Below are 8,435 nucleotides of genomic sequence, written 5' to 3'. Positions count from 1 at the left end.
GGAATAGGTTATGATTACAATGCTGCTATTGGAGAATTAGGCATAAACTCCCCTCCTCATGTATGTGCTAAAGGGAGGGAAGTACCACATGTGCTTAAGGGTGTTGATGAACCCCTCTATAAAGCATCAATTGCTGAACCATTTGATGCGACCTCTTCTGTTATTCAAGAAGAAATACGTGCTGAAGATCATGCTTATGAGAAGATTGTTTCCAAGTCAAGTGAGTCGAAAGTTCCAGTCAAAGTTGTGAAAGCAACTGAGACTAACTCAGACACACATGAGTTGGATAACAATAATGCCATGTCTACCATGCATAAATTGCCTGCTGTTAATCACTCTCATAAAGCATGTGGTGTTGCTAATTGTATGTCTTGTGCTTTTAATATGATGTATGCTTATTTTAATGGTAAGCATGTGTCTAATGATAAGACTACTCCTCGTCAGCATGTGAATAACAAGAAGCATGATAGGTCTAAGACTGCTAGTCCTTCTAAGGATAGAAAGGAGACATTTGTGCCTAAGCTTAAACAGAAATTTGTTAAGGCTGTTAACAAGGTCAAATGTTCAGTCATTGAGAATGGTGAGACCATTAAAATTAAAAATGTTGTTTTGTCTGACAAAGGACAGTTCTACAAGTATGCCGGGCCCAACCAAGTTTGGGTTCCGAAGAAGGTCTAATCCATTTGAAGTGCAGGGCAGTATACAGGTGTAACCGGTAGTGTGGATTCTTGACAAGTGGATCATCAAGACATATGACCGGAGATAGAGCCCTGCTATCAAATGTGGTTGAGAAAGCTGGCCCCCTGGTTACCTTTGGAGATAACAGCAAAGGTTTATCTGAGGGATATGGCTGTTTGCAAGCTGGGAATGTTATCATTGTAATCTTGTATATTGTGCTAGGTTATTATCAGGAAGCAGTATCTAACATATAGCACCAGTGACGAGACTTGAGAATATTACGACATATCAGGCACCTGCTGCACATTACACTTGGAATTGTACTCTAGTAAGATGTGTACAAGTGTACTCTTGATTGGTGAGTTAAAAGAGGAAGTCAGTGCACCACAGTTCATGGACTTTGCAGCTGCAGATCTATTGGACTATGCAATCTCTTCTTCACAATCTCACTTCAGGTTGGTATGAACTAGTGTACTGATCAAGCAATCGTCAAGGACATGGTATGGCACTCTAACAGAAGTTATAATTTTATATGAATAAGTAGAGTCGTCATATTTATAACTATCTTATCACTAAGCACAATCATATTGTTTTATATGTGCAGTGGTATATTGATTATGCAACATAACAATTAGTATCTAAAGTACTTGACAAGTATCGGTCAATGATATATTGTTAACATTATGTTGCATATATTTGTAAGCTTTTGACATGAATGAGAATTACTTAGACTTTACCCTAAGTGATCAATGTTTTATCAAAAACTCATTCATTTTGAAAAACAAAAATTAAACTTCTTTCTACATTAGTGATTTCTTATTTCATGTAAAATCTTTTGAAATCACTATTGTAAATCATTTTCTCTCTATTACCATATGTTCTATGATACAGGTTCAGTCTCCAATGACTTTCTTTCATTGACAGTCATGAGGTTGAAAACCCACAACGTCTATCCCAGACTGTAAAGACAAACACAAAAACAGAACCAACCAACACTCTTTTACCACTAAAAGTAGTATGAATGAGCGTGAGGGAGATAGTGCCTAGTGCACCACATAAGGAAGGTTCTGTAGTCAACCCAGTAGCTCTGTCTCCTACATAGATGAGTAGTATTTAAACCGAGACAACTGCTAGCCCCCATACATCTTCTCAAGAAGATGTAATGGCTGAAAAGGCACAAAAACAGTTACTAGATTCATTCTCTCAATAGGGTGAGTCTATTGAATTTTGCCTGTTGGCCAAGGTATCTGATGTAGTGTCACCACTTCAAACATAATCAATTCTTGATGCACAAGGAGAGGTTACACACACAAAGGATGAGTTGACGGAAACAAGAGTTTCGACCATTTTAAGGTCAGATTCGATTGTTCAAGGTTCGTTAGTGGACCAATTGCCTTTATAGGTGTTAGGAGAGGATACTGATCCAAAAGCCATATGTCAGTGGTCAGTGTCTACCTCCCCAGGCTTAAATCCCCTGGATGCATCTGCGGATAGTGGATCTGACATAGGTGCAGATCGGCAACTTGTTGACAATGATTCAGATATTACCTGATGAGTCACAAGGAAATGTCTTCACAGACATTAGAAGGGAACTTTGATCTTTATGCTAAATTCGTTGGATCATTGTTTACCTTCCCAGAATTCAAATCTGGAACCCTAAAAGGGAAACTAGCAACTTGTAGATTATGACTCAGATTCATCTGACGAGTTTAACAAGGATGGGGATTTGTGAACTCCCATTGCACCACCTGTGACCTCCTTTAAGGATGGCTAAGGTGATTTTCCTTGCAGGTACAGCTGGATTATGGAGCTATGAGAGAAGAGTGATACACTTGTGAGAATGAGTGTAAACACGAGTGGAGAGAAGAGTGAAACACATGTGAGGTACACTAAACAGAATCACACACTCACAGTGAGGTAGAAAGAGAAACTACTTGTTATTTCTTTTCCAACCAAGTGAAATATGAGAACTCCTTCAGACGACGGCATACATTCCTTCTTTAAGGGGGAGATAAAAGCTTAAGAAATAGTTTGGAGGATTCCTCAACTAAGGGGGAGAAATAGCAGGGAGGAAGAAAAAGATCCTAAAAATGTACAATACACCACACCATTGTTGTTTCTAACTACGGATCCTATTGTACGGGAGAGGTGGTAAACACAAGGTGATTTCCTAGTAAGGGAAGAAGCAGTTAGGGGAGTACCATTGGTTTTTATCTGCGGATCCTATTGTACGGGAGAGGTGGTAAAACGAAGGTGATCTTCTTTAATCAGTTGATTCTCATAGGGGGAGAAGCAAGAGATATGGGCTTCTCAACAGGAAATGTGGTTGTACAAATGAAGATGGAACTACTTGAAGATATGTTCAGTCTAGAGGAACATCTACTTGGAATCTGGAAAATGTTAAATCTCATCCAGAACTTTTCTACTATTTACTTTGCATGTATGTTTATATCTTTTTCTTATTTGTTAGTTGAGTTATCCTCTAGGTATTTGTGTGTTATTGTCTAACAAACAAATAGGGGGAGATTGTAAGTCACATGTCATAGCCTATTTGTATATTCGAGGATTCAACTCAACTCAAATAAGAATGTAATAAGTAAATAGTGGAACTACCGTCAGAGAGATCTCGCAAAGTAATATCTGTCAAAGGATTCAGAGACAATGTTCATCTACAGACTTGAGGAGTTAATTCACTGGAAGAAGTTCAAGAAGTTGATCATGCCTCAGTGATATAAATCAAGATCGTGGATTTAATCAAGTGACAAAGATCTCGTCAGGGTATCAATAAATTACAAGGATTTAATCTGAAGAAAATCAAAGTGTCAAAGTCAAGACATGAAGAAACGTCACGGAAGTTAGTCACTTATGAACCAGACAGTACATCGAGTGTCAATGTTGAAGTGGTGGAATTGATTCATAATTTTCAGTGATTTTCAGAAGATTTGCAGAAGAATGGTTGCTGCTCAAGACTAGAATTAATTCTCTATTAATTAATTAAGTCATCTAATTTAATTAAGAAAATAAATTATATCTGCGAAGAATAATTTATTTATTAATTGAATTAATTGATTAATTAATTCTGAATTAATTCTAGGAATTTTTAGAAGTTTAATTGGATTAAATTCAAGCATTAAATCAGCAAGACAATTGAAAATGAACTAGCATGACAATCAGGATTGTCATACCGATTGTCATGCTAGGCCATATTCAATTGTCACACCGAAAGTTACTCTAGGAGGATGATTGTCTTGCTAGTTCATTCTGATTGTCATGCTAGTTCATTCAGATTGTCTTGCTAGTTCATTCAATTGTCCTACCGAAAGTCTTGCCAGCTATAGGATTGTCATGCCAATTCAATTCTATTGGTTTTGTTGATTAAAAAGAAGCAGAAGACCTTCTTTCAATAATCATCATTAAAACAGAAGAACAAAGAACAAGAAAAGCAGCCGCCTTGAAATATTACATTTTTTTTCATCTGTTTAATCCAAGATTAAATTTCTAGATTGTAAAGTTAAATCCAATCAACTAGAAATCTTTATCTTGTTCTTGTGTAACAATCTAGCGGATCAAAATCCCTAGAACTTAATCTCAAATCGCGTTTAGCATTTGATTCTAATTATTGCAAAAATAGAAAAAGTTCATGTCGAATTTATTCTAGATTTGTGATAATTGATTTGAGATTAATACCTTGTAATCGATACAGTTGTTGTAACACATTTCAAGTTTAATAATATTTTTATTTAACTTGAATTTTGTTTCACATTTTTTATTCCGTATTTTATTCGATTATTTGGTAACGTTTGTATTCAACCCCCCTTCTACAAACACATTGGGACCTAACATCTGACATTTTGGCGGACTGGGCATTTTGACAATGGTGGTGCTACTGGTACTCCAAGTATTATTTTCGAAGTAAATGAGGTTGAACATGTGGTAACTCCTGGAGCAGTTCGCAAAGCTCTACATTTACCAGAAGGTTGCATTTTCTCAATAGCGGAGGAACCAGTGTTATAGCAGCTCATGGCAAATTTGGGGTATGAGAAGAGTTTGGCCAAGCTTGGACAGTTGAAACGAGCACATATCAGAAAGGAATGGAGCTTTTTCTTCGACTGCATCACTAAAGCATTTGGAAATAAGTGTTCCAACTTTGATGCCATTCCAATCATGAGTCAACACATCGGGTATGCTATTATTCACCAAACTCATTTTGATTTTGCAAGTGTTGTGCTAGGTTTTATTGGGGATAGGATGACAAAGGATAGAAAAATAGTTTACTTTGCTAGATTCTGTCAGCTTATATATACCTTTTGCTGTGCTAATGAACCCCAACCAGCCAGTTCTTTATTTCCACCTTTTAAACTTGCAAAACGTGCTTTTAATGACTTGGTAAATGCTGACCTTAAGAAAACGGTGGTTAGACCCTTACAGATACCTCAGTCTGTAAAACAGATCTTGGTAAATGTTGATCCTCTAACCTACAGATATGTTTACCCTGATGTACAACCCACCATCACCACCCAGACAACTCAACAACCATCAGAACATACCACACATACACCTCAATCTACTCAACCTTATGTCAGAACATATCTCAAAACTTCACAGCTACCTCAACCTTCATCATCAGCACATACTGTGAAGCCTTCATCTTCCAAGCCCAAGAGGACAAAGACTGTACCTCAGACAACACAGAAGAGAAGGAAGTTTATTCTGAGAGATGAGTCAGATAGTGAGGAACAGGTTCCTGTATCAGAACCTGTTATAGAAGAAGCTGAGAAGGTCTCTTCTCAGAAGGATACTGGAATTGGGGGATCTAAGCTTCTCAAAAGGCTTAGAAGAATGTCTTATGCTGAAACTCCCCAGGAATCTACACCTTCAAAGAAAAGAAAGAAACAGAGAGCTCACAGGCCAGCTTCAGATGATGAGGAAGCAGCAGCTAAGAAAGGAGATCAGGAATTTCTGATCTCAAAAGAGCCAGAATTTACTGAAGTTACTGCATCTTCATCTTCATTGTCACCAACTCATGAAGCTAATGCTACAGATAAAGCATCTACACCACCTGTGTCTCCTGTACATGAACCAGTATCTACTGAAGACCCAGACACAAGTGCTGAAATTGATATTCACAATCTAGTTGTGCCTGAGGTTCTCTATTTAGAAGCTCCAACAGCAATAAATCCATCAACAACACCACTTCCTGATGCTAATGAAACTCTAGAATTGTCTGCAACACCTTCTCTGCATCTAGATATTGATGATCAGAATATAGGTGAGCATCAGACTATGGATGTTGATCAGAACTTGGAAGCAGATCAGCATTTAGAGGAGAATGATGAAGTCTCAATTGCTTCTCATACTGTTCTTTTAACAGAAGATGCTGATTCTGTCAGTTCTGATGCTGCAAATGCTGATGATACTGGTGATGCTGCTATAAATGCAGATGCTGATGAAGCTGGTCCTTCAGGACATGCACCTCAACAGACTATTTCTAAATCTGAACTAGTCAAGAAGTTTGTTCGAGGAGAAGCACCAGTACCTTGGAGTGAAACTCCTAGAGGACAGGAGTGGACTAAGGAATGGAACACAATTACCTTTGTTCCATCTGAAAAGATTCTTGCTGAGCACTTTGCAAAAGCTGATGAGATGTTAATTAATGATGATTTCAAGACACAGCTTCGAGTCACTGCATTGGGTACTAGACATCTGCAAGGTCTACATTCAACAACTCATGGAGAGTTACATAAAATTCAGGAAGAATTGCTTAAGCAAGAAACGATTAAGAAAATTGACAAGAAAACTTGCTTCCGGCTTACCTTTGACAGAGTTGCTTACATTGAGAAGACCCAAGAGAAGCAACAGTCTCAGATTGATGATATTTTGAAAAATCAAGCTTCTCAGCAATCTCAACTCGATGAAATCCAATCCTCAGTGGAATTGCTTGTCTCTCTTCTCTTACCTGCTGATGCCAAAAGGGGGAGAAGGTAATTAAGTCCAAATGTAAAACTGTTAAGACACTGAAGGGGAAGGATAATGAAAAAGATGACCAGGCAAACTCTGGAATGGGTGGAGGTCATGGTTAAGGTAGTGGTTTCTCATCAAGAAGAGCTGAAGCTACAGGTCATAGAGCAAGTTCTAATACTGGAAAAAGAATTACTTCTGATACTAGTAAAAGGATAAGTTCTGATGAACTTTTGGATCTTGATGAAGAATTATCAAGACAGTTATTTTTTAAGAAAAATCCAGGAATGGACCTTGAGAGTCTGATGGAAGAAGAAGCTAGACTTAAGTCGGAAAAAGTCAATTCTAAATCTGAAGCTTCTGTTGGTAAAAAGAAACTTCCTAAGGCCAAAGGCATTGTGATAAAAGAAAGGACAAATCCTGAAGCAACCAAGGTCAAATAACAATTGCAGATAGATCCAAGGTCCAAGGGCAAAGAAAAAGTTGGTGAACCTATAAAGGTTTATGTGCACCCTGTGGATGAAGAAATTACTGTTGAAGATGTTGATCTTACTCTGACTTCAAGGAAGATTTCTAAGAAAACCTCTAACATGGCTCAAGTTGTTCAGAGTCAAGATATAGTTAGTTCTGATATTACAAAGAAGCAAGTAACCTCTGACATAGCTCAAGTTGACTTGATATCAGAAGATAAGGAAAAGGAAACCTCTGACATTGCTCATGTTAAACCCTCAAAGTTACTCCTACCAGGATTCACCAAAGTCAAACAGACTCAACCTTTGAAGATTGCTTCAAGTGGTTTTGAAGCAAGATTGGTTACTGGAAAGGAAGCAAGAGATAAATCTGGATTGGGTAGTGCTGATGAAAGAAGAGTACATAACACAACCAATTATCCAACTTCCTTAAGTGAACCAGGTATTGGAGCAACTCCTGAAAGATTGAATCAATTAGAATCTGTACAGATGGTTTACCATACCTACTTGAAAGAACACATCTTGTTATATTTCATGACAGATGGTAGGGTTTATCATATAAGGAAAAATTCTATTCCACTGAAGTATTTTAAAAAATTGGAACATGTATTATTCTTACTTCAAGTGAATGACAGAATAACAGAAAGTGCTGCAAACTATTTGAAGAATCAAATTCAGAGACAGAAAAGGTTTTATTCTGTAAAGTCTGACAACACATATCTTCCAAGGTATAGAGATCACAAGGGTGATATTGTTGAGATGAAGCCTAACTCTGCTAAGATTATAACTACCTTTCTGGGTTATAAGGCTGTAGAATTCAATCTTGAGTCTGACAAGGCGTATTTGATCAGACTGGATCAGTACATAAGGAAAGCTAGAATTAATGATCTTGGGGCTGCTGTCTTTCAAACTGGTGAAGATTCTGCAGAACTTAAAGATGCTAAAAGGAGGATGATTGATGAACTCAGATATGTTGAGAGATGTTTGTTAAAGAACTATCTCAGAACAACTCCTAACATCAGAGAGATCAGAAAGTGAAGCCAAGTCAAGATCTACAACTGCTCAAATTCTGATATGAATACAGATTGAAGTTGTTATCGGTAGTTAAAGTTGGTAAAGCTTTAAGGACTGTAAGTTGTAGTTATCTAGTCAAATTCTCATGCATTTGTACTTAATATTTTTGACATCATCAAATATCTGTTAAACTTGTATATTATGCTAATTTACAAGTTGGGGGAGATTGTTAGATATATTTGATAATGTCATGACTAATATGATTTATGTTTAGTTTTCAGATCTTACTTAAACAGGACAAATCAGTACTTAACT

This window comes from Apium graveolens, chromosome 9, assembly GCF_009905375.1.
Source record: "Apium graveolens cultivar Ventura chromosome 9, ASM990537v1, whole genome shotgun sequence".
NCBI classification, from domain to species: Eukaryota; Viridiplantae; Streptophyta; class Magnoliopsida; order Apiales; family Apiaceae; genus Apium; species Apium graveolens.
This window is presented reverse-complemented; position numbering follows the sequence as displayed.